Below are 24,030 nucleotides of genomic sequence, written 5' to 3' on the forward strand. Positions count from 1 at the left end.
TGTTTGGGAGTGACTGTTTAGAAGGGAGTGTTTGGGAGTGTTTGGTGTGTTTTGGAGTGTTTTGGAGTGTTTGGGAGTGACGGTTTAGAAGCGCGTGCTTTGGAGTGTTTTGGAGCGTTTTGGAGTGTTTTGGTGTGCTTTGGAGTGTTTTGGAGTGTTTGGGAGTGTTTTGGCCTGTTATGGAGTGTTTGGGAGTCACGGTTTAGAAGCGAGAGTTTGGGGGTGTTTGGGAGTGACTGTTTAGAAGCAAGTGTTTTGGAGTGTTTTGGAGAGCTTTGGAGTGTATGGGGCAGTTTTGGAGTTTTTTTTGTCTGTTTTGGAGTGTATTGGAGTGAGTGGTTAGGAGCGAGTGTTTTGGAGTGTTTTGGAGTGACTGTTTAGAAGCGAGTGTTTGGGAGTGTTCCGGAAGGTTTCGGAGTGTATGGGACTGTTTTGGAGTTTTATTTGTCTGTTTTGGAGTGTTTTGGAATGATTGGTTAGGAGCGCGTGTTTTGGAGTGTTTCGGAGTTACGGTTTAGAAGCGAGTGCTTTGGAGTGTTTTGGAGAGCTTTGGAGTGTATGGGGCAGTTTTGGAGTTTTATTTGTCTGTTTTGGAGTGTTTTGTAGTGAGTGGTTAGGAGCGAGTGTTTTGGAGTGCTTCGGAAGTGACTGTTTAGAAGCGAGTGTTTTGGTGTGTTTTGGTGTGTTTTGAAGTGTTTTGGAGTGTTTGGGAGTGACGGTTTAGAAGCGAGTGTTTGGAGTGTTTGGGAGTGACTGTTTAGAAGCGAGTGTTTGGGAGTGTTTTGGTGTGTTTTGGTGTGTTTTGGAGTGTTTGGAAGTGACGGTTTAGAAGCGAGTGTTTGGGAGTGTTTTGGTGTGTTTTGGTGTGTTTTGGAGTGTTTGGAAGTGTTTGGGAGTGTTTCGGAGTGTTTTGGCCTATTTTGCAGTGTTCGGGAGTGACGGTTCAGAAGCGAGTGTTTGGGAGTGTTTGGGAGTGTTTGCGAGTGACTGTTTAGAAGCAAGTGTTTTGGAGTGTTTTGGAAAGCTTTGGAGTGTATGGGGCAGTTCTGGAGTCTTATTTGTCTGTTTTGGAGTGTTTTGGAGTGATTGGTTAGGAGCGCGTGTTTTGGAGTGCTTCGGAGTGACGGTTTAGAAGCGAGTGTTTGGTAGTTTTTGGGAGTGACTGTTTAGAAGCAAGTGCTTGGGAGTGTTTTGGTGTGTTTTGGAGCGTTTGGGAGTGTTTGGGAGTGTTTTGGCCTGTTTTGGAGTGTTTGGGAGTGACGGTTTAGAAGCGAGTGTTTGGTAGTGTTTGGGAGTGACAGTTTAGAAGCAAGTGCTTGGGAGTGTTTTGATGTGTTTTGGTGTGTTTTGAGCGTTTGGGAGTGTTTGGGAGTGTTTTGGCCTGTTTTGGAGTGTTTGGGAGTGACGGTTTAAAAGCGAGTGTTTGGGAGTGACTGCTTAGAAGCGAGTGTTTGGGAGTGTTTTGGAGAGCTTTGGAGTGTATGGGGCAGTTTTGGAGTTTTATTTGTCTGTTTTGGAGTTTTTTCGAGTGAGTGGTTAGGAGCGAGTGATTTGGAGTGTTTTCGAGTGACTGTTTAGAAGCGAGTGTTTCAGAGTGTTTTGGAGGGTTTCGGATTGAGTATTTAGGGGCGAGTGCTTGGGACTGTTTTGGAGTGTTTTTTCTGTTTTGGTTTGGTTAGGAGCGAGTGTTTTGGAGTGTTTTTGAGTGTTTTGGAGTATGTGCTTAGAAGCCAGTGTTTTGGAGTGATTTCGTGTGCTTTGGAGTGCTTTTGAATGTTTTGGAGCGTTTTGGAGCGTTTTGGTGAGCTTTTGAGTTTTGGAGCGTTTCGGTGTGCTTTTGAGTTTTGGAGTGTTTTGGCGTGTTTTGGAGTGCTTTGGAGTGTCTGTTTAGAAGCGAGTGTTTTGAAGTGTTTGGGAGTGTTTGGGAGTGACGGTTTGGAAGCGAGTGTTTGGTAGTGTTTGGGAGTGACTGTTTAGAAGCAAGTGTTTTGGAGTGTTTTGGAGAGCTTTGGAGTGTATGGGGCAGTTTTGGAGTTTTATTTGTCTGTTTTGGAGTGTTTTGTAGTGAGTGGTTAGGAGCGAGTGTTTTTGGAGTGCTTCGGCGTGACAGTTTAGAAGCGAGTGTTTGGAAGTGTTTGGGAGTGCCTGTTTAGAAGCGAGTGTTTGGAATGTTTTGGAGAGAGCTGTAGCTTGTCATTTCGGACCCAGTAGGGGAGAGGTTTTAGTCTTGAGTGTATGGGACAGTTATGGAGGTTTTTTTGTATGTTTTGGAGTGTTTTGGAGTGAGTGGTTAGGAGCGAGTGTTTTGGAGTGTTTTGGAGTGACTGTTTAGAAGCCAGTGTTTTGGAGTGTTTTGGCCTGTTTTGGAGTGTTTGGGAGTGACGGTTTTGAAGCGAGTGTTTGGGAGTGACGGTTTAGAAGCGAGTGTTTGGGAGTGACTGCTTAGAACGAGTGTTTGGGAGTGTTTTGGTGTATTTTGGTGTGTTTCGGTGTGTTTTGGAGTGCTTTGGAGTGTCTGTTTAGAAGCGAGTGTTTTGAAGTGTTTGGGAGTGTTTGTGAGTGACTGTTTAGAAGCGAGTGTTTGGGAGTGACGGTTTAGAAGCACGTGTTTGGTAGTGTTTGGGAGTGACTGTTTAGAAGCAAGTGTTTTGGAGTGTTTTGGAGAGCTTTGGAGTGTATGGGGCAGTTTTGGAGTTTTATTTGTCTGTTTTGGAGTGTTTTGTAGTGAGTGGTTAGGAGCGAGTGTTTTGGAGTGCTTCGGAGTGACTGTTTAGAAGCGAGTGTTTTGGTGTGTTTTGGTGTGTTTTGAAGTGTTCTGGAGTGTTTGGGAGTGACGGTTTAGAAGCGAGTGTTTGGAGTGTTTGGAGTGCCTGTTTAGAAGCGAGTGTTTGGGAATGTTTTGGAGAGCTTTGGAGTGTATGGGACAGTTATGGAGTTTTTTTTGTATGTTTTGGAGTGTTTTGGAGTGAGTGGTTAGGAGCGAGTGTTTTGGAGTGTTTTGGAGTGACTGTTTAGAAGCCAGTGTTTTGGAGTGTTTTGGCCTGTTTTGGAGTGTTTGGGAGTGACGGTTTTGAAGCGAGTGTTTGGGAGTGACGGTTTAGAAGCGAGTGTTTGGGAGTGACTGCTTAGAACGAGTGTTTGGGAGTGTTTTGGTGTATTTTGGTGTGTTTCGGTGTGTTTTGGAGTGCTTTGGAGTGTCTGTTTAGAAGCGAGTGTTTTGAAGTGTTTGGGAGTGTTTGTGAGTGACTGTTTAGAAGCGAGTGTTTGGGAGTGACGGTTTAGAAGCACGTGTTTGGTAGTGTTTGGGAGTGACTGTTTAGAAGCAAGTGTTTTGGAGTGTTTTGGAGAGCTTTGGAGTGTATGGGGCAGTTTTGGAGTTTTATTTGTCTGTTTTGGAGTGTTTTGTAGTGAGTGGTTAGGAGCGAGTGTTTTGGAGTGCTTCGGAGTGACTGTTTAGAAGCGAGTGTTTTGGTGTGTTTTGGTGTGTTTTGAAGTGTTTTGGAGTGTTTGGGAGTGACGGTTTAGAAGCGAGTGTTTGGAGTGTTTGGGAGTGACTGTTTAGAAGCGAGTGTTTGGGAGTGTTTTGGTGTGTTCTGGTGTGTTTTGGAGTGTTTGGGAGTGTTTGGGAGTGTATCGGAGTGTTTTGGCCTATTTTGGAGTGTTCGGGAGTGACGGTTCAGAAGCGAGTGTTTGGGAGTGTTTGGGAGTGACTGTTTAGAAGCGAGTGTTTTGGAGTGTTTTGGTGTGTTTTGGAGTGTTTTGGAGCGTTTGGGCGAGTTTGGGACTGTTTTGGCCTGTTTTGGAGTGTTTGGGCGTGACGGTTTAGAAGCGAGTGTTTGGGAGTGACTGTTTAGAAGCGAGTGTTTTGGAGTGTTTTGGAGAGCTTTGGAGTGTATGGGACAATTATGGAGTTTTCTTTGTATGTTTTGGAGTGTTTTGGAGTGAGTGGTTAGGAGCGAGTGTTCTGGAGTGTTTTGGAGTGACTGTTTAGAAGCCAGTGTTTTGGAGTGAATGGGAGTGTTTGGGAGTGACCGTTTAGAAGAGAATGTTTGGGAGTGTTTTGGAGTGACTGTTTAGAAGCGAGTGTTTGGGAGTGTTTTTGCCTGTTTTGGAGTGTTTGGGAGTGACGGTTTAGAAGCGAGTGTTTGGGGGTGTTTGGGAATGACTGTTTAGAAGCGAGTGTTTTGGGGTGTTTTGGAGAACTTTGGAGTGTGTGGGACAGTTTTGGAGTGTTTTGGAGTGTTTTGGAGCGTTTCGGTGTGCTTTTGAGTTTTGGAGTGTTTTGGTCTGTTTGGTGTGTTTTGGAGTGTTTTGGAGTGTTTTGGAGTGAGAAGTTAGGAGCGTATGTTTTGGAGTGTTTTGGAGTGACTGTTTAGAAGCCAGTGTTTTGGATTGAATGGGAGTGTTTGGGAGTGACTGTTTAGAAGCGAATGTTTGGGAGTGTTTTGGAGTGACTGTTTAGAAGCGAGTGTTTGGGAGTGTTTTGGCCTGTTTTGGAGTGTTTGGGAGTGACGGTTTAGAAGCGAGTGTTTGGGAGTGACGGTTTAGAAGCGAGTGTTTGGGAGTGACGGTTTAGAAGCGAGTGTTTGGGAGTGTTTTAGTGTGTTTTGGTGTGTTTTGGAGTGTTTGGGAGTGTTTCTGAGTGTTTTGTCCTATTTTGCAGTGTTCGGGAGTGACGGTTCAGAAGCGAGTGTTTGGGAGTGTTTGGGAGTGACTGTTTAGAAGCGAGTGTTTTGGAGTGTTTTGGTGTCTTTTGGAGTGTTTTGGAGCGTTTGGGCGAGTTTGGGACTGTTTTGGCCTGTTTTGGAGTGTTTGGGCGTGACGGTTTAGAAGCGAGTGTTTGGGGGTGTTTGGGAGTGACTGTTTAGAAGCGGGTGTTTTGGAGTGTTTTGGAGAGCTTTGGAGTGTATGGGACAGCTTTGGAGTTTTTTTTGTCTGTTTTGGAGTGTTTTGGAGTGAGTGGTTAGGAGCGAGTGATTTGGAGTGTTTTGGAGTGACTGTTTAGAAGCGAGTGATTTGGAGTGTTCTGGAAGGTTTCGGAGTGAATGGGACTGTTTTGGAGGGTTTGGGAGTGTGTTCGAGTGTATTGGAGTGAGTGTATAGCAGCGAGTGTTTTGGTGTGTTTTGGACTGCTTTACAGTTTTCAGTTGTGTTTTGGAGTGTTTCGAAGTGTTTTGGCGTATTTATGACTGTTTTGGAGTGTTTCAGAGTGTTTTGGAGGGTTTCGGATTGAGTATTTAGGGGCGAGTGCTTGGGCGTGTTTTGTTCTGTTTTGGAGTGGTTAGGAGCGAGTGTTATGGATTGTTTTGGAGTGTTTGGCAGTGACTGTTTAGAAGCGAGTGTTTGGGAGTGTTTTGATGTGTTTTGGAGTGTTTTGAGCGTTTGGGAGTGTTTGGGAGTGTTTTGGCCTGTTTTGGAGTGTTTGGGAGTGACGGTTTAGAAGCGAGTGTTTGGGAGTGACTGCGTAGAAGCGAGTGTTTGGGAGTGTTTTGGAGAGCTTTGGAGTGTATGGGGCAGTTTTGGAGTTTTATTTGTCTGTTTTGGAGTGTATTGGAGTGAGTGGTTAGGAGCGAGTGTTTTGGAGTGTTTCGGAGTGACTGTTTAGAAGCGAGTGTTTGGGAGTGTTTTGGTGTGTTTTGGAGTGTTTTGGAGCCTTTGGGCGTGTTTGGGACTGTTTTGGCCTGTTTTGGAGTGTTTGGGAGCGACGGTTTAGAAGCGAGTGTTTGGGGGTGTTTGGGAGTGACTGTTTCGAAGCGAGTGTTTTGGAGAGCTTTGGAGTGACTGTTTAGAAGCGAGTGTTTTGGAGTGTTCTGGAAGGTTTCGGAGTGTAAGGGACTGTTTTGAAGGGTTTGGGAGTGTGTTGGAGTGTGTTGGAGTGAGTGTATAGCAGCGAGTGTTTGGTGTGTTTTGGACTGTTTTACAGTTTTCTTGTGTGTTTTTGAGTGTTCTGGAGTGTTTCGAAGTGTTTTGGCGTATTTATGACTGTTTTGGAGTGTTTCAGAGTGTTTTGGAGGGTTTCGGATTGAGTATTTAGGGGCGAGTGCTTGGGAGTGTTTTGTTCTGTTTTGGAGTGGTTAGGAGCTTGTGTTTTGGAGTGTTTTGGAGTGTTTTAGAGTGCGTTGGTGTGTCTGTTTAGAAGTGAGTGTTTTGGAGTGTTTGGGAGTGTTTGGCAGTGACTGTTTAGAAGCGAGTGTTTGGGAGTGTTTTAGTGTGTTTTGGTATGTTTTGGAGTCTTTTGGAGCGTTTTGGAGTGTTTTGGTGTTCTTTGGAGTGTCTGTTTAGAAGCGAGTGTTTTGGAGCGTTTTGGAGTGTTTCGGTGTGCTTTTGTGTTTTGGAGTGTTTTGGAGTGTCTGTTTAGAAGCGAGTGTTTTGGAGTGTATGGGAGTGTTTGGGAGTGACTGTTTAGAAGGGAGTGTTTGGGAGTGTTTTGGTGTGTTTTGGAGTGTTTTGGAGTGTTTGGGAGTGTTTTGGCCTGTTTTGGAGTGTTTGGGAGTCACGGTTTAGAAGCGAGTGTTTTTGTGTGTTTTGGAGAGCTTTGGAGTGTATGGGACAGTTATGGAGCTATTTTTGTATGTTTTGGAGTGTTTTGGAGTGAGTGGTTAGGAGCGAGTGTTTTGGAGTGTTTTGGAGTGACTGTTTAGAAGCCAGTGTTTTGGAGTGAATGGGAGTGTTTGGGAGTGACTGCTTAGAAGCGAATGTTTGGGAGTGTTTTGGAGTGACTGTTTAGAAGCGAGTGTTTTGGAGCGTTTTGGAGTGTTTCGGTGTGCTTTTGTGTTTTGGAGTGTTTTGGAGTGTTTTGGAGTGTCTGTTTAGAAGCGAGTGTTTTGGAGTGTATGGGAGTGTTTGGGAGTGACTGTTTAGAGGGAGTGTTTGGGAGTGTTTTGGTGTGTTTTGGAGTGTTTTGGAGTGTTTGGGAGTGTTTTGGCCTGTTTTGGAGTGTTTGGGAGTCACGGTTTAGAAGCGAGTGTTTGGGGGTGTTTGGGAGTGACTGTTTAGAAGCGAGTGTTTTTGAGTGTTTTGGAGAGCTTTGGAGTGTATGGGACAGTTATGGAGTTTTTTTTTGTATGTTTTGGAGTGTTTTGGAGTGAGTGGTTAGGAGCGAGTGTTTTGGAGTGTTTTGGAGTGACTGTTTAGAAGCCAGTGTTTTGGAGTGAATGGGAGTGTTTGGGAGTGACTGCTTAGAAGCGAATGTTTGGGAGTGTTTTGGAGTGACTGTTTAGTAGCGAGTGTTTGGGAGTGTTTTGGCCTGTTTTGGAGTGTTTGGGAGTGACGGTTTAGAAGCGAGTGTTTGGGAGTGACGGTTTAGAAGCGAGTGTTTGGGAGTGACTGCTTAGAACGAGTGTTTGGGAGTGTTTTGGTGTATTTTGGTGTGTTTTGGTGTATTTTGGAGTGCTTTGGAGTGTCTGTTTAGAAGCGAGTGTTTTGAAGTGTTTGGGAGTGTTTGGGAGTGACTGTTTAGAAGCGAGTGTTTGGGAGTGTTTTGGTGTGTTTTTGGAGTGTTTTGGAGTGCTTGAGAGTGTATCGGAGTGTTCTGGCCTGTTTTGGAGTGTTTGGGAGTGACGGTTTAGAAGCGAGTGTTTGGGAGTGACTGCTTAGAAGCGAGTGTTTGGGAGTGTTCTGGAGAGCTTTGGAGTGTATGGGGCAGTTATGAAGTTTTTTTTGTATGTTTTGGAGTGTTTTGGAGTGAGTGGTTAGGAGCGAGTGTTTTGGAGTGTTTTGGAGTGACTGTTTAGAAGCCAGTGTTTTGGAGTGAATGGGAGTGTTTGGGAGGGACTGTTAAGAAGCGAATGTTTGGCAGTGTTTGGGAGTGACTGCTTAGAAGCGAGTGTTTGGGAGTGTGTTTTGGTATGTTTTGGAGTCTTTTGGAGCGTTTTGGCGTGTTTTGGTGTTCTTTGGAGTGTCTGTTTAGAAGCGAGTGTTTTGGAGCGTTTTGGAGTGTTTCGGTGTGCTTTTGAGTTTTGGAGTGTTTTGGAGTGTTTGGAGTGCTTTGGAGTGTCTGTTTAGAAGCGAGTGTTTTGGAGTGTATGGGAGTGTTTGGGAGTGACGGTTTAGAAGCGAGTGTTTGGGAGTGACGGTTTAGAAGCGAGTGTTTGGGAGTGTTTTGGTTTGTTTTGTTGTGTTTTGGAGTGTTTGGGAGTGTTTTGGCCTGTTTTGGAGTGTTTGGGAGTGACTGTTTAGAAGCGAGTGTTTTGGAGAGCTTTGGAGTGTATGGGACAATTATGGAATTTTTTTTTGTATGTTTTGGAGTGTTTTGGAGTGAGTGGTTAGGAGCGAGTGTTCTGGAGTGTTTTGGAGTGACTGTTTAGAAGCCAGTGTTTTGGAGTGAATGGGAGTGTTTGGGAGTGACCGTTTAGAAGAGAATGTTTGGGAGTGTTTTGGAGTGACTGTTTAGAAGCGAGTGTTTGGGAGTGTTTTGGCCTGTTTTGGAGTGTTTGGGAGTGACGGTTTAGAAGCGAGTGTTTTGGGGTGTTTTGGAGAACTTTGGAGTGTGTGGGACAGTTTTGCAGTGTTTTGGAGCGTTTCGGTGTGCTTTTGAGTTTTGGAGTGTTTTGGTCTGTTTTGGTGTGTTTTGGAGTGTTTTGGAGTGTTTTGGAGTGAGAAGTTAGGAGCGTGTGTTTTGGAGTGTTTTGGAGTGACTGTTTAGAAGCCAGTGTTTTGGAGTGAATGGGAGTGTTTGGGAGTGACTGTTTAGAAGCGAAAGTTTGGGAGTGTTTTGGAGTGACTGTTTAGAAGCGAGTGTTTGGGAGTGTTTTGGCCTGTTTTGGAGTGTTTGGGAGTGACGGTTTAGAAGCGAGTGTTTGGGTGTGACGGTTTAGAAGCGAGTGTTTGGGAGTGACGGTTTAGAAGCGAGTGTTTGGGAGTGTTTTATTGTGTTTTGGTGTGTTTTGGAGTGTTTTGGAGTGTTTGGAGTGCTTTGGAGTGTCTGTTTAGAAGCGAGTGTTTTGGAGTGTATGGGAGTGTTTGGGAGTGACGGTTTAGAAGCGAGTGTTTGGGAGTGACGGTTTAGAAGCGAGTGTTTGGGAGTGTTTTGGTTTGTTTTGTTGTGTTTTGGAGTGTTTGGGAGTGTTTTGGCCTGTTTTGGAGTGTTTGGGAGCGACTGTTTAGAAGCGAGTGTTTTGGAGAGCTTTGGAGTGTATGGGACAATTATGGAATTTTTTTTTGTATGTTTTGGAGTGTTTTGGAGTGAGTGGTTAGGAGCGAGTGTTCTGGAGTGTTTTGGAGTGACTGTTTAGAAGCCAGTGTTTTGGAGTGAATGGGAGTGTTTGGGAGTGACCGTTTAGAAGAGAATGTTTGGGAGTGTTTTGGAGTGACTGTTTAGAAGCGAGTGTTTGGGAGTGTTTTGGCCTGTTTTGGAGTGTTTGGGAGTGACGGTTTAGAAGCGAGTGTTTTGGGGTGTTTTGGAGAACTTTGGAGTGTGTGGGACAGTTTTGCAGTGTTTTGGAGTGTTTTGGAGCGTTTCGGTGTGCTTTTGAGTTTTGGAGTGTTTTGGTCTGTTTTGGTGTGTTTTGGAGTGTTTTGGAGTGTTTTGGAGTGAGAAGTTAGGAGCGTGTGTTTTGGAGTGTTTTGGAGTGACTGTTTAGAAGCCAGTGTTTTGGAGTGAATGGGAGTGTTTGGGAGTGACTGTTTAGAAGCGAATGTTTGGGAGTGTTTTGGAGTGACTGTTTAGAAGCGAGTGTTTGGGAGTGTTTTGGCCTGTTTTGGAGTGTTTGGGAGTGACGGTTTAGAAGCGAGTGTTTGGGTGTGACGGTTTAGAAGCGAGTGTTTGGGAGTGACGGTTTAGAAGCGAGTGTTTGGGAGTGTTTTATTGTGTTTTGGTGTGTTTTGGAGTGTTTGGGAGTGTTTCGGAGTGTTTTGTCCTATTTTGCAGTGTTCGGGAGTGACGGTTCAGAAGCGAGTGTTTGGGAGTGTTTGGGAGTCACTGTTTAGAAGCGAGTGTTTTGGAGTGTTTTGGTGTCTTTTGGAGTGTTTTGGAGCGTTTGGGCGAGTTTGGGACTGTTTTGGCCTGTTTTGGAGTGTTTGGGCGTGACGGGTTAGAAGCGAGTGTTTGGGGGTGTTTGGGAGTGACTGTTTAGAAGCGGGTGTTTTGGAGTGTTTTGGAGTGAGTGGTTAGGAGCGAGTGATTTGGAGTGTTTTGGAGTGACTGTTTAGAAGCGAGTGATTTGGAGTGTTCTGGATGGTTTCGGAGTGAATGGGACTGTTTTGGAGGGTTTGGGAGTGTGTTGGAGTGTATTGGAATGAGTGTATAGCAGCGAGTGTTTTGGCGTGTTTTGGACTGCTTTACAGTTTTCAGTTGTGTTTTGGAGTGTTTTGGAGTGTTTCGAAGTGTTTTGGCGTATTTATGACTGTTTTGGAGTGTTTCAGAGTGTTTTGGAGGGTTTCGGATTGAGTATTTAGGGGCGAGTGCTTGGGAGTGTTTTGTTCTGTATTGGAGTGGTTAGGAGCGAGTGTTATGGAGTGTTTTGGAGTGTTTGGCAGTGACTGTTTAGAAGCGAGTGTTTGGGAGTGTTTTAGTGTGTTTTGGTGTGTTTTGGAGTGTTTTGGAGTGTTTGGGAGTGACTGTTTAGAAGCGAGTGTTTGGGAGTGTTTTGGTGTGTTTTTGCAGTGTTTTGGAGTGCTTGAGAGTGTTTCGGAGTGTTCTGGCCTGTTTTGGAGTGTTTGGGAGTGACGGTTTAGAAGCACGTGTTTGGTAGTGTTTGGGAGTGACTGTTTAGAAGCAAGTGTTTTCGAGTGTTTTGGAGAGCTTTGGAGTGTATGGGGCAGTTTTGGAGTTTTATTTGTCTGTTTTGGAGTGTTTTGTAGTGAGTGGTTAGGAGCGAGTGTTTTGGAGTGCTTCGGAGTGACTGTTTAGAAGCGAGTGTTTTGGTGTGTTTTGGTGTGTTTTGAAGTGTTTTGGAGTGTTTGGGAGTGACGGTTTAGAAGCGAGTGTTTGGAGTGTTTGGGAGTGACTGTTTAGAAGCGAGTGTTTGGGAGTGTTTTGGTGTGTTCTGGTGTGTTTTGGAATGTTTGGGAGTGTTTGGGAGTGTATCGGAGTGTTTTGGCCTATTTTGGTGTGTTTGGGAGTGACTGTTTAGAAGCGAGTGTTTTGGAGAGCTTTGGAGTGTATGGGACAATTATGGAGTTTTCTTTGTATGTTTTGGAGTGTTTTGGAGTGAGTGGTTAGGAGCGAGTGTTCTGGAGTGTTTTGGAGTGACTGTTTAGAAGCCAGTGTTTTGGAGTGAATGGGAGTGTTTGGGAGTGACCGTTTAGAAGAGAATGTTTGGGAGTGTTTTGGAGTGACTGTTGAGAAGCGAGTGTTTGGGAGTGTTTTTGCCTGTTTTGGAGTGTTTGGGAGTGACGGTTTAGAAGCGAGTGTTTGGGGGTGTTTGGGAGTGACTGTTTAGAAGCGAGTGTTTTGGGGTGTTTTGGAGAACTTTGGAGTGTGTGGGACAGTTTTGGAGTGTTTTGGAGTGTTTTGGAGCGTTTCGGTGTGCTTTTGAGTTTTGGAGTGTTTTGGTCTGTTTTGGTGTGTTTTGGAGTGTTTTGGAGTGTTTTGGAGTGAGAAGTTAGGAGCGTGTGTTTTGGAGTGTTTTGGAGTGACTGTTTAGAAGCCAGTGTTTTGGAGTGAATGGGAGTGTTTGGGAGTGACTGTTTAGAAGCGAATGTTTGGGAGTGTTTTGGAGTGACTGTTTAGAAGCGAGTGTTTGGGAGTGTTTTGGCCTGTTTTGGAGTGTTTGGGAGTGACGGTTTAGAAGCGAGTGTTTGGGAGTGACGGTTTAGAAGCGAGTGTTTGGGAGTGACGGTTTAGAAGCGTGTGTTTGGGAGTGTTTTAGTGTGTTTTGGTGTGTTTTGGAGTGTTTGGGAGTGTTTCGGAGTGTTTTGTCCTATTTTGCAGTGTTCGGGAGTGACGGTTCAGAAGCGAGTGTTTGGGAGTGTTTGGGAGTGACTGTTTAGAAGCGAGTGTTTTGGAGTGTTTTGGTGTCTTTTGGAGTGTTTTGGAGCGTTTGGGCGAGTTTGGGACTGTTTTGGCCTGTTTTGGAGTGTTTGGGCGTGACGGTTTAGAAGCGAGTGTTTGGGGGTGTTTGGGAGTGACTGTTTAGAAGCGGGTGTTTTGGAGTGTTTTGGAGAGCTTTGGAGTGTATGGGACAGCTTTGGAGTTTTTTTTGTCTGTTTTGGAGTGTTTTGGAGTGAGTGGTTAGGAGCGAGTGATTTGGAGTGTTTTGGAGTGACTGTTTAGAAACGAGTGATTTGGAGTGTTCTGGAAGGTTTCGGAGTGAATGGGACTGTTTTGGAGGGTTTGGGAGTGTGTTGGAGTGTATTGGAGTGAGTGTATAGCAGCGAGTGTTTTGGTGTGTTTTGGACTGCTTTACAGTTTTCAGTTGTGTTTTGGAGTGTTTTGGAGTGTTTCGAAGTGTTTTGGCGTATTTATGACTGTTTTGGAGTGTTTCAGAGTGTTTTGGAGGGTTTTGGATTGAGTATTTAGGGGCGAGTGCTTGGGCGTGTTTTGTTCTGTTTTGGAGTGGTTAGGAGCGAGTGTTATGGATTGTTTTGGAGTGTTTGGCAGTGACTGTTTAGAAGCGAGTGTTTGGGAGTGTTTTAGTGTGTTTTGTTGTGTTTTGGAGTGTTTTGGAGTGTTTGGGAGTGACTGTTTAGAAGCGAGTGTTTGGGAGTGTTTTGGTGTGTTTTTGGAGTGTTTTGGAGTGCTTGAGAGTGTTTCGGAGTGTTCTGGCCTGTTTTGGAGTGTTTGGGAGTGACGGTTTAGTAGCATGTGTTTGGTAGTGTTTGGGAGTGACTGTTTAGAAGCAAGTGTTTTGGAGTGTTTTGGAGAGCTTTGGAGTGTATGGGGCAGTTTTGGAGTTTTATTTGTCTGTTTTGGAGTGTTTTGTAGTGAGTGGTTAGGAGCGAGTGTTTTGGAGTGCTTCGGAGTGACTGTTTAGAAGCGAGTGTTTTGGTGTGTTTTGGTGTGTTTTGAAGTGTTTTGGAGTGTTTGGGAGTGACGGTTTAGAAGCGAGTGTTTGGAGTGTTTGGGAGTGACTGTTTAGAAGCGAGTGTTTGGGAGTGTTTTGGTGCGTTCTGGTGTGTTTGGGAGTGTTTGGGAGTGTATCGGAGTGTTTTGGCCTATTTTGGAGTGTTCGGGAGTGACGGTTCAGAAGCGAGTGTTTGGGAGTGTTTGGGAGTGACTGTTTAGAAGCGAGTGTTTTGGAGTGTTTTGGTGTGTTTTGGAGTGTTTTGGAGCGTTTGGGCGAGTGGACTGTTTTGGCCTGTTTTGGAGTGTTTGGGCGTGACGGTTTAGAAGCGAGTGTTTGGGAGTGACTGTTTAGAAGCGAAGTGTTTTGGAGTGTTTTGGAGAGCTTTGGAGTGTATGGGACAGCTTGGAGTTTTTTTGTGCTTTGGAGTTTTTTTGAGTGAGTGGTTAGGAGCGAGTGATTTGGAGTGTTTTGGAGTGACTGTTTAGAAGCGAGTGTTTCAGAGTGTTTTGGAGGGTTTCGGATTGAGTATTTAGGGGCGAGTGCTTGGGAGTGTTTTGTTCTGTTTTGGAGTGGTTAGGAGCGAGTGTTTTGGAGTGTTTTGGAGTGTTTTAGAGTGCGTTGGTGTTTCTGTTTAGAAGTGAGTGTTTTGGAGTGTTTGGGAGTGTTTTGGCAGTGACTGTTTAGAAGCGAGTGTTTGGGATGTGTTTTAGTGTGTTTTGGTATGTTTTGGAGTCTTTTGGAGCGTTTTGGAGTGTTTTGGTGTTCTTTGGAGTGTCTGTTTAGAAGCGAGAGTGTTTTGGAGCGTTTAGGAGTGTTTCGGTGTGCTTTTGAGTTTTGGAGTGTTTTGGAGTGCTTTGGAGTGTCTATTAGAAGCGAAGTATTTTGGAGTGTTTGGGAGTGACTGTTTAGAAGGGAGTGTTTGGGAGTGTTTTGGTGTGTTTTGGAGTGTTTTGGAGTGTTTGGGAGTGTTTTGGCCTGTTTTGGAGTGTTTGGGAGTCACGGTTTTAGAAGCGAGTGTTTGGGGGTGCTTGGGAGTGGCTGTTTAGAAGCGAGTGTTTTGGAGTGTTTTGGAGAGCTTTGGCATGTATGGGACAGTTATGAAGTTTTTTTTGTATGTTTTGGAGTGTTTTGGAGTGAGTGGTTAGGAGCGAGTGTTTTGGAGTGTTTTGGAGTGACTGTTTAGAAGCCAGTGTTTTGGAGTGAATGGGAGTGTTTGGGAGTGACTGTTTAGAAGCGAATGTTTGGGAGTGTTTGGGAGTGACTGCTTAGAAGCGAGTGTTTGGGGAGTGTGTTTTGGTATGTTTTGGAGTCTTTTGGAGCGTTTTGGAGTCTTTGGTGTTCTTTGGAGTGTCTGTTTAGAAGCGAGTGTTTTGGAGCGTTTTGGAGTGTTTCGGTGTGCTTTTGAGTTTTGGAGTGTTTTGGAGTGTTTTGGAGTGCTTTGGAGTGTCTGTTTAGAAGCGAGTGTTTTGGAGTGTTTTGGAGTGTTTGGGAGTGACGGTTTAGAAGCGAGTGTTTGGGAGCGTTTGGGAGTGACTACTTAGAAGCGAGTGTTTGGGAGTGTTTTGGTTTGTTTTGTTGTGTTTTGGAGTGTTTGGGAGTGTTTTGGCCTGTTTTGGAGTGTTTGGGAGTGACTGTTTAGAACCGAGTGTTTTGGAGTGTTTTGGAGAGCTTTGGAGTGTATGGGACAATTATGGAGTTTTTTTTGTATGTTTTGGAGTGTTTTGGAGTGAGTGGTTAGGAGCGAGTGTTCTGGAGTGTTTTGGAGTGACTGTTTAGAAGCCAGTGTTTTGGAGTGAATGGGAGTGTTTGGGAGTGACCGTTAGAAGAGAATGTTTGGGAGTGTTTTGGAGTGACTGTTTAGAAGCGAGTGTTTGGGAGTGTTTTGGGCTGTTTTGGAGTGTTTGGGAGTGACGGTTTAGAAGCGAGTATTTGGGGGTGTTTGGGAGTGACTGTTTAGAAGCGAGTGTTTTGGGGTGTTTTGGAGAACTTTGGAGTGTGTGGGACAGTTTTGGAGTGTTTTGGAGTGTTTTGGAGCGTTTCGGTGTGCTTTTGAGTTTTGGAGTGTTTTGGTCTGTTTTGGTGTGTTTTGGAGTGTTTTGGAGTGTTTTGGAGTGAGAAGTTAGGAGCGTGTGTTTTGGAGTGTTTTGGAGTGACTGTTTAGAAGCCAGTGTTTTGGAGTGAATGGGAGTGTTTGGGAGTGACTGTTTAGAAGCGAATGTTTGGGAGTATTTTGGAGTGACTGTTTAGAAGCGAGTGTTTGGGAGTGTTTTGGCCTGTTTTGGAGTGTTTGGGAGTGACGGTTCAGAAGCGAGTGTTGGGGAGTGACGGTTTAGAAGCGAGTGTTTGGGAGTGACGGTTTAGAAGCGAGTGTTTGGGAGTGTTTTAGTGTGTTTTGGTGTGTTTTGGAGTGTTTGGGAGTGTTTCGGAGTGTTTTGTCCTATTTTGCAGTGTTCGGGAGTGACGGTTCAGAAGCGAGTGTTTGGGAGTGACTGTTTAGAAGCGGGTGTTTTGGAGTGTTTTGGAGAGCTTTGGAGTGTATGGGACAGCTTTGGAGTTTTTTTTTTCTGTTTTGGAGTGTTTTGGAGTGAGTGGTTAGGAGCGAGTGATTTGGAGTGTTTTGGAGTGACTGTTTAGAAGCGAGTGATTTGGAGTGTTCTGGAAGGTTTCGGAGTGAATGGGACTGTTTTGGAGGGTTTGGGAGTGTGTTGGAGTGTATTGGAGTGTTTGGGAGTGACGGTTTAGTAGCACGTGTTTGGTAGTGTTTGGGAGTGACTGTTTAGAAGCAAGTGTTTTGGAGTGTTTTGGAGAGCTTTGGAGTGTATGGGGCAGTTTTGGAGTTTTATTTGTCTGTTTTGGAGTGTTTTGTAGTGAGTGGTTAGGAGCGAGTGTTTTGGAGTGCTTCGGAGTGACTGTTTAGAAGCGAGTGTTTTGGTGTGTTTTGGTGTGTTTTGAAGTGTTTTGGAGTGTTTGGGAGTGACGGTTTAGAAGCGAGTGTTTGGAGTGTTTGGGAGTGACTGTTTAGAAGCGAGTGTTTGGGAGTGTTTTGGTGTGTTCTGGTGTGTTTTGGAGTGTTTGGGAGTGTTTGGGAGTGTATCGGAGTGTTTTGGCCTATTTTGGAGTGTTCGGGTGTGACGGTTCAGAAGCGAGTGTTTGGGAGTGTTTGGGAGTGACTGTTTAGAAGCGAGTGTTTTGGAGTGTTTTGGTGTGTTTTGGAGTGTTTTGGAGCGTTTGGGCGAGTTTGGGACTGTTTTGGCCTGTTTTGGAGTGTTTGGGCGTGACGGTTTAGAAGCGAGTGTTTGGGAGTGACTGTTTAGAAGCGAGTGTTTTGGAGTGTTTTGGAGAGCTTTGGAGTGTATGGGACAGCTTTGGAGTTTTTTTTGTGCTTTGGAGTTTTTTCGAGTGAATGGTTAGGAGCGAGTGATTTGGAGTGTTTTGGAGTGACTGTTTAGAAGCGAGTGTTTCAGAGTGTTTTGGAGGGTTTCGGATTGAGTATTTAGGGGCGAGTGCTTGGGAGTGTTTTGTTCTGTTTTGGAGTGGTTAGGAGCGAGTGTTTTGGAGTGTTTTGGAGTGTTTTAGAGTGCTTTGGTGTGTCTGTTTAGAAGTGAGTGTTTTGGAGTGTTTGGGAGTGTTTGGCAGTGACTGTTTAGAAGCGAGTGTTTGGGAGTGTTTTAGTGTGTTTTGGTATGTTTTGGAGTCTTTTGGAGCGTTTTGGAGTGTTTTGGTGTTCTTTGGAGTGTCTGTTTACAAGCGAGTGTTTTGGAGCGTTTTGGAGTGTTTCGGTGTGCTTTTGAGTTTTGGAGTGTTTTGGAGTGCTTTGGAGTATCTATTTAGAAGCGAGTATTTTGGAGTGTATGGGAGTGTTTGGGAGTGACTGTTTAGAAGGGAGTGTTTGGGAGTGTTTTGGTGTGTTTTGGAGTGTTTTGGAGTGTTTGGGAGTGTTTTGGCCTGTTTTGGAGTGTTTGGGAGTCACGGTTTAGAAGCGAGTGTTTTGGAGTGTTTTGGAGAGCTTTGGCGTGTATGGGACAGTTATGAAGTTTTTTTTGTATGTTTTGGAGTGTTTTGGAGTGAGTGGTTAGGAGCGAGTGTTTTGGAGTGTTTTGGAGTGACTGTTTAGAAGCCAGTGTTTTGGAGTGAATGGGAGTGTTTGGGAGTGACTGTTTAGAAGCGAATGTTTGGGAGTGTTTGGGAGTGACTGCTTAGAAGCGAGTGTTTGGGAGTGTGTTTTGGTATGTTTTGGAGTCTTTTGGAGCGTTTTGGAGTGTTTTGGTGTTCTTTGGAGTGTCTGTTTAGAAGCGAGTGTTTTGGAGCGTTTTGGAGTGTTTCGGTGTGCTTTTGAGTTTTGGAGTGTTTTGGAGTGTTTTGGAGTGCTTTGGAGTGTCTGTTTAGAAGCGAGTGTTTTGGAGTGTTTTGGAGTGTTTGGGAGTGACGGTTTAGAAGCGAGTGTTTGGGAGCGTTTGGGAGTGACTACTTAGAAGCGAGTGTTTGGGAGTGTTTTGGTTTGTTTTGTTGTGTTTTGGAGTGTTTGGGAGTGTTTTGGCCTGTTTTGGAGTGTTTGGGAGTGACTGTTTAGAACCGAGTGTTTTGGAGTGTTTTGGAGAGCTTTGGAGTGTATGGGACAATTATGGAGTTTTTTTTGTATGTTTTGGAGTGTTTTGGAGTGAGTGGTTAGGAGCGAGTGTTCTGGAGTGTTTTGGAGTGACTGTTTAGAAGCCAGTGTTTTGGAGTGAATGGGAGTGTTTGGGAGTGACCGTTTAGAAGAGAATGTTTGGGAGTGTTTTGGAGTGACTGTTTAGAAGCGAGTGTTTGGGAGTGTTTTGGGCTGTTTTGGAGTGTTTGGGAGTGACGGTTTAGAAGCGAGTATTTGGGGGTGTTTGGGAGTGACTGTTTAGAAGCGAGTGTTTTGGGGTGTTTTGGAGAACTTTGGAGTGTGTGGGACAGTTTTGGAGTGTTTTGGAGTGTTTTGGAGCGTTTCGGTGTGCTTTTGAGTTTTGGAGTGTTTTGGTCTGTTTTGGTGTGTTTTGGAGTGTTTTGGAGTGTTTTGGAGTGAGAAGTTAGGAGCGTGTGTTTTGGAGTGTTTTGGAGTGACTGTTTAGAAGCCAGTGTTTTGGAGTGAATGGGAGTGTTTGGGAGTGACTGTTTAGAAGCGAATGTTTGGGAGTATTTTGGAGTGACTGTTTAGAAGCGAGTGTTTGGGAGTGTTTTGGCCTGTTTTGGAGTGTTTGGGAGTGACGGTTTAGAAGCGAGTGTTGGGGAGTGACGGTTTAGAAGCGAGTGTTTGGGAGTGACGGTTTAGAAGCGAGTGTTTGGGAGTGTTTTAGTGTGTTTTGGTGTGTTTTGGAGTGTTTGGGAGTGTTTCGGAGTGTTTTGTCCTATTTTGCAGTGTTCGGGAGTGACGGTTCAGAAGCGAGTGTTTGGGAGTGTTTGGGAGTGACTGTTTAGAAGCGGGTGTTTTGGAGTGTTTTGGAGAGCTTTGGAGTGTATGGGACAGCTTTGGAGTTTTTTTTTCTGTTTTGGAGTGTTTTGGAGTGAGTGGTTAGGAGCGAGTGATTTGGAGTGTTTTGGAGTGACTGTTTAGAAGCGAGTGATTTGGAGTGTTCTGGAAGGTTTCGGAGTGAATGGGACTGTTTTGGAGGGTTTGGGAGTGTGTTGGAGTGTATTGGAGTGAGTGTATAGCAGCGAGTGTTTTGGTGTGTTTTGGACTGCTTTACAGTTTTCAGTTGTGTTTTGGAGTGTTTTGGAGTGTTTCGAAGTGTTTTGGCGTATTTATGACTGTTTTGGAGTGTTTCAGAGTGTTTTGGAGGGTTTCGGATTGAGTATTTAGGGGCGAGTGCTTGGGCGTGTTTTGTTCTGTTTTGGAGTGGTTAGGAGCGAGTGTTATGGATTGTTTTGGAGTGTTTGGCAGTGACTGTTTAGAAGCGAGTGTTTGGGAGTGTTTTAGTGTGTTTTGGTGTGTTTTGGAGTGTTTTGGAGTGTTTGGGAGTGACTGTTTAGAAGCGAGTGTTTGGGAGTGTTTTGGTGTGTTTTTGGAGTGTTTTGGAGTGCTTGAGAGTGTTTCGGAGTGTTCTGGCCTGTTTTGGAGTGTTTGGGAGTGACGGTTTAGTAGCACGTGTTTGGTAGTGTTTGGGAGTGACTGTTTAGAAGCAAGTGTTTTGGAGTGTTTTGGAGAGCTTTGGAGTGTATGGGGCAGTTTTGGAGTTTTATTTGTCTGTTTTGGAGTGTTTTGTAGTGAGTGGTTAGGAGCGAGTGTTTTGGAGTGCTTCGGAGTGACTGTTTAGAAGCGAGTGTTTTGGTGTGTTTTGGTGTGTTTTGAAGTGTTTTGGAGTGTTTGGGAGTGACGGTTTAGAAGCGAGTGTTTGGAGTGTTTGGGAGTGACTGTTTAGAAGCGAGTGTTTGGGAGTGTTTTGGTGTGTTCTGGTGTGTTTTGGAGTGTTTGGGAGTGTTTGGGAGTGTATCGGAGTGTTTTGGCCTATTTTGGAGTGTTCGGGAGTGACGGTTCAGAAGCGAGTGTTTGGGAGTGTTTGGGAGTGACTGTTTAGAAGCGAGTGTTTTGGAGTGTTTTGGTGTGTTTTGGAGTGTTTTGGAGCGTTTGGGCGAGTTTGGGACTGTTTTGGCCTGTTTTGGAGTGTTTGGGCGTGACGGTTTAGAAGCGAGTGTTTGGGAGTGACTGTTTAGAAGCGAGTGTTTTGGAGTGTTTTGGAGAGCTTTGGAGTGTATGGGACAGCTTTGGAGTTTTTTTTGTGCTTTGGAGTTTTTTCGAGTGAATGGTTAGGAGCGAGTGATTTGGAGTGTTTTGGAGTGACTGTTTAGAAGCGAGTGTTTCAGAGTGTTTTGGAGGGTTTCGGATTGAGTATTTAGGGGCGAGTGCTTGGGAGTGTTTTGTTCTGTTTTGGAGTGGTTAGGAGCGAGTGTTTTGGAGTGTTTTAGAGTGCGTTGGTGTGTCTGTTTAGAAGTGAGTGTTTTGGAGTGTTTGGGAGTGTTTGGCAGTGACTGTTTAGAAGCGAGTGTTTGGGAGTGTTTTAGTGTGTTTTGGTATGTTTTGGAGTCTTTTGGAGCGTTTTGGAGTGTTTTGGTGTTCTTTGGAGTGTCTGTTTACAAGCGAGTGTTTTGGAGCGTTTTGGAGTGTTTCGGTGTGCTTTTGAGTTTTGGAGTGTTTTGGAGTGCTTTGGAGTATCTATTTAGAAGCGAGTATTTTGGAGTGTATGGGAGTGTTTGGGAGTGACTGTTTAGAAGGGAGTGTTTGGGAGTGTTTTGGTGTGTTTTGGAGTGTTTTGGAGTGTTTGGGAGTGTTTTGGCCTGTTTTGGAGTGTTTGGGAGTCACGGTTTAGAAGCGAGTGTTTTGGAGTGTTTTGGAGAGCTTTGGCGTGTATGGGACAGTTATGAAGTTTTTTTTGTATGTTTTGGAGTGTTTTGGAGTGAGTGGTTAGGAGCGAGTGTTTTGGAGTGTTTTGGAGTGACTGTTTAGAAGCCAGTGTTTTGGAGTGAATGGGAGTGTTTGGGAGTGACTGTTTAGAAGCGAATGTTTGGGAGTGTTTGGGAGTGACTGCTTAGAAGCGAGTGTTTGGGAGTGTGTTTTGGTATGTTTTGGAGTCTTTTGGAGCGTTTTGGAGTGTTTTGGTGTTCTTTGGAGTGTCTGTTTAGAAGCGAGTGTTTTGGAGCGTTTTGGAGTGTTTCGGTGTGCTTTTGAGTTTTGGAGTGTTTTGGAGTGTTTTGGAGTGCTTTGGAGTGTCTGTTTAGAAGCGAGTGTTTTGGAGTGTTTTGGAGTGTTTGGGAGTGACGGTTTAGAAGCGAGTGTTTGGGAGCGTTTGGGAGTGACTACTTAGAAGCGAGTGTTTGGGAGTGTTTTGGTTTGTTTTGTTGTGTTTTGGAGTGTTTGGGAGTGTTTTGGCCTGTTTTGGAGTGTTTGGGAGTGACTGTTTAGAACCGAGTGTTTTGGAGTGTTTTGGAGAGCTTTGGAGTGTATGGGACAATTATGGCGTTTTTTTTGTATGTTTTGGAGTGTTTTGGAGTGAGTGGTTAGGAGCGAGTGTTTTGGAGTGACTGTTTAGAAGCCAGTGTTTTGGAGTGAATGGGAGTGTTTGGGAGTGACCGTTTAGAAGAGAATGTTTGGGAGTGTTTTGGAGTGACTGTTTAGAAGCGAGTGTTTGGGAGTGTTTTGGGCTGTTTTGGAGTGTTTGGGAGTGACGGTTTAGAAGCGAGTATTTGGGGGTGTTTGGGAGTGACTGTTTAGAAGCGAGTGTTTTGGGGTGTTTTGGAGAACTTTGGAGTGTGTGGGACAGTTTTGGAGTGTTTTGGAGTGTTTTGGAGCGTTTCGGTGTGCTTTTGAGTTTTGGAGTGTTTTGGTCTGTTTTGGAGTGCGTTGGAGTGTCTGTTTAGAAGCGAGTGTTTTGGAGTGTATGGGAGTGATTGGGAGTGACTGTTTAGAAGCGAGTGTTTGGGAGTGTTTTGGTGTGTTTTGGAGTGTTTTGGAGTGTTTGGGAGTGACGGTTTAGAAGCGAGTGTTTGGGAGTGTTCTGGAAGGTTTCGGAGTGTATGGGACAGTTTTGGAGTTTTTTTGTCTGTTTTGGAGTGTTTTGGAGTGAGTGGTTAGGAGCCAGTGTTTTGGAGTGTTTTGGAGTGACTGTTTAGAAGCCAGTGTTTTGGAGTGTTCTGGAAGGTGTCGGAGTGTATGGGACTGTTTTGCAGGGTTTGGCAGTGTGTTGGAGTGAGTGTATAGCAGCGAGTGGTTTGGTGCGTTTTGGACTGTTTTACAGATTTCAGGTGTGTTTTTGAGTGTTTTGGAGGGTTTCGGATTGAGTAATTAGGGGCAAGTGCTTGGGAGTGTTTTGTTCTGTTTTGGAGTGATTAGGAGCGAGTGTTTTGGAGTGTTTTGGAGTGTTTGCTTAGAAGCTAGTGTTTTGGAGCGTTTTGGAGCGTTTAGGTACGCTTTTGAGGTTTGCAGCGTTTTGGAGTGTTTTGGTGTGCTTTGGAGTGTTTTGGAGCGTTTCGGTGTGCTTTTGAGTTTTGGATGTTTTGGAGTGCTTTGGAGTGTCTGTTTAGAAGCGAGTGTTTTGGAGTGAATGGGAGTGTTTAGGAGTGACTGTTTAGAAGCGAATGTTTGGGAGTGTTTTGGTGTGTTTTGGAGTGTTTGGGAGTGTTTTGGCCTGTTTTGGAGTGTTTGGGAGTGAAGGTTTAGAAGCGAGTGTTTGGGAGTGTTTGGGAGTGACTGTTTAGAAGCGAGTGTTTGGGAGTGTTTTGGTGTGTTTTGGAGTGTTTGGGAGTGTTTGGGAGTGTTTTGGCCTGTTTTGGAGTGTTTGGGAGTGACGCTTTAGAAGCGAGGGTTTGGGATTGTTTGGGAGTGACTGCTTAGATGCGAGTGTTTGGGAGTGTTTTGGTGTAATTTGGTGTGTTTTGGAGTGTTTGGGAGTGTTTGGGAGTGTTTTAGCCTGTTTTGGAGTGTTTGGGAGTGACGGTTTAGAAGGGAGTGTTTGGGGGTGTTTGGGAGTGACTGTTTAGAAGCGAGTGTTTTGGAGTGTATTGGAGAACTTTGGAGTGTATGGGACAGTTTTGGAGTGTTTTGGAGTGTTTTGGAGCGTTTCGGTGTGCTTTTGAGTTTTGGAGTGTTCTGGAGTGCTTTGGAGTGTCTGTTTAGAAGCGAGTGTTTTGGAGTGAATGGGAGTGTTTAGGAGTGACTGTTTAGAAGCGAATGTTTGGGAGTGTTTTGGTGTGTTTTCGAGTGTTTTGGAGTGGCGGTTTAGAAGCGAGTGTTTGGAGTGTTTGGGAGTGACTGTTTAGAAGCGTGTGTTTGGGAGTGTTTTCGTGTGTTTTGCAGTGTTTTGGACTGTTTGGGAGTGTTTCGGAGTGTTATGGCCTATTTTGCAGTGTTCGGGAGTGACGGTTTAGAAGCGAGTGTTTGGGAGTGTTTGAGAGTGACTGTTTTGAAGCGAGTGTTTGGGAGTGTTTTGGTGTGTTTTGGAGTGTTTTGAAGCGTTTGGGCGTGTTTGGGAGTGTTTTGGCCTGTTTTAGAGTGTTTGGGAGTGACGGTTTAGAAGCGAGTGTTTTGGAGTGAATGGGAGTGTATGGGACAGCTTTGGAGTTTTTTTTGTCTGTTTTGGAGTGTTTTGGAGGGAGTGGTTAGGAGCGAGTGGTTTGGAGTGTTTGGAGTGACTGTTTAGAAGCGAGTGTTTTGGAGTGTTTTGGAAGGTTTCGGAGTGTACGGGACTGTTTTGGAGGGTTTGGGAGTGTGTTGGAGTGAGTGTATAGCAGCGAGTGTTTGGTGTGTTTTGGACTGTTTTACAGTTTTCAGGTGTGTTTTTGAGTGTTTTGGAGTGTTTCGAAGTGTTTTGGAGGGTTTCGGATTGAGTATTTAGGGGCGAGTGCTTGGGAGTGTTTTGTTCGGTTTTGGAGTGGTTAGGAGCGAGTGTTTTGGAGTGTTTCGGAGTGTTTTAGTGTGTTTTGGTGTGCTTTGGAGTGTTTTGGAGTGTTTGGGAGTGACGGTTTAGAAGCGCGTGCTTTGTGGAGTGCTTTGGAGCGTTTTGGAGTGTTTTGGTGTGCTTTGGAGTGTTTGTTCAGAAGCGAGTGTTTTGGAGCGTTTTGAAGTGTTTCGGTGTGCTTTTGAGTTTTGGAGTGTTTTGGAGTGTTTTGGAGTGTCTGTTTAGAAGCGAGTGTTTTGGAATGTATGGGAGTGTTTGGGAGTGATTGTTTAGAAGCGAGTGTTTGGGAGTGTTTTGGTGTGTTTTGGAGTGTTTTGGAGTGTTTGGGAGTGTTTTGGCCTGTTTTGGAGTGTTTGGGAATGACGCTTTAGAAGCGAGTTTTTGGGAGTGACGGTTTAGAAGCGAGTGTTTGGGAGTGACTGCTTAGAAGCGAGTGTTTGGGAGTGTTTTGGTGTGTTTTGGAGTGTTTGGGAGTGTTTGGGAGTGTTTTAGCCTGTTTTGGAGTGTTTGGGAGTGACGGTTTAGAAGGGAGTGTTTGGGGGTGTTTGGGAGTGACTGTTTAGAAGCGAGTGTTTTGGAGTGTTTTGGAGAACTTTGGAGTGTGTGGGACAGTTTTGGAGTGTTTTGGAGTGTTTTGGAGCGTTTCGGTGTGCTTTTGAGTTTTGGAGTGTTTT

This window comes from Somniosus microcephalus, chromosome 8 (assembly GCF_052327205.1).
Source record: "Somniosus microcephalus isolate GS21.2 chromosome 8, FLI_Smic_1.0, whole genome shotgun sequence".
In the NCBI taxonomy this organism is placed as follows: domain Eukaryota; kingdom Metazoa; phylum Chordata; class Chondrichthyes; order Squaliformes; family Somniosidae; genus Somniosus; species Somniosus microcephalus.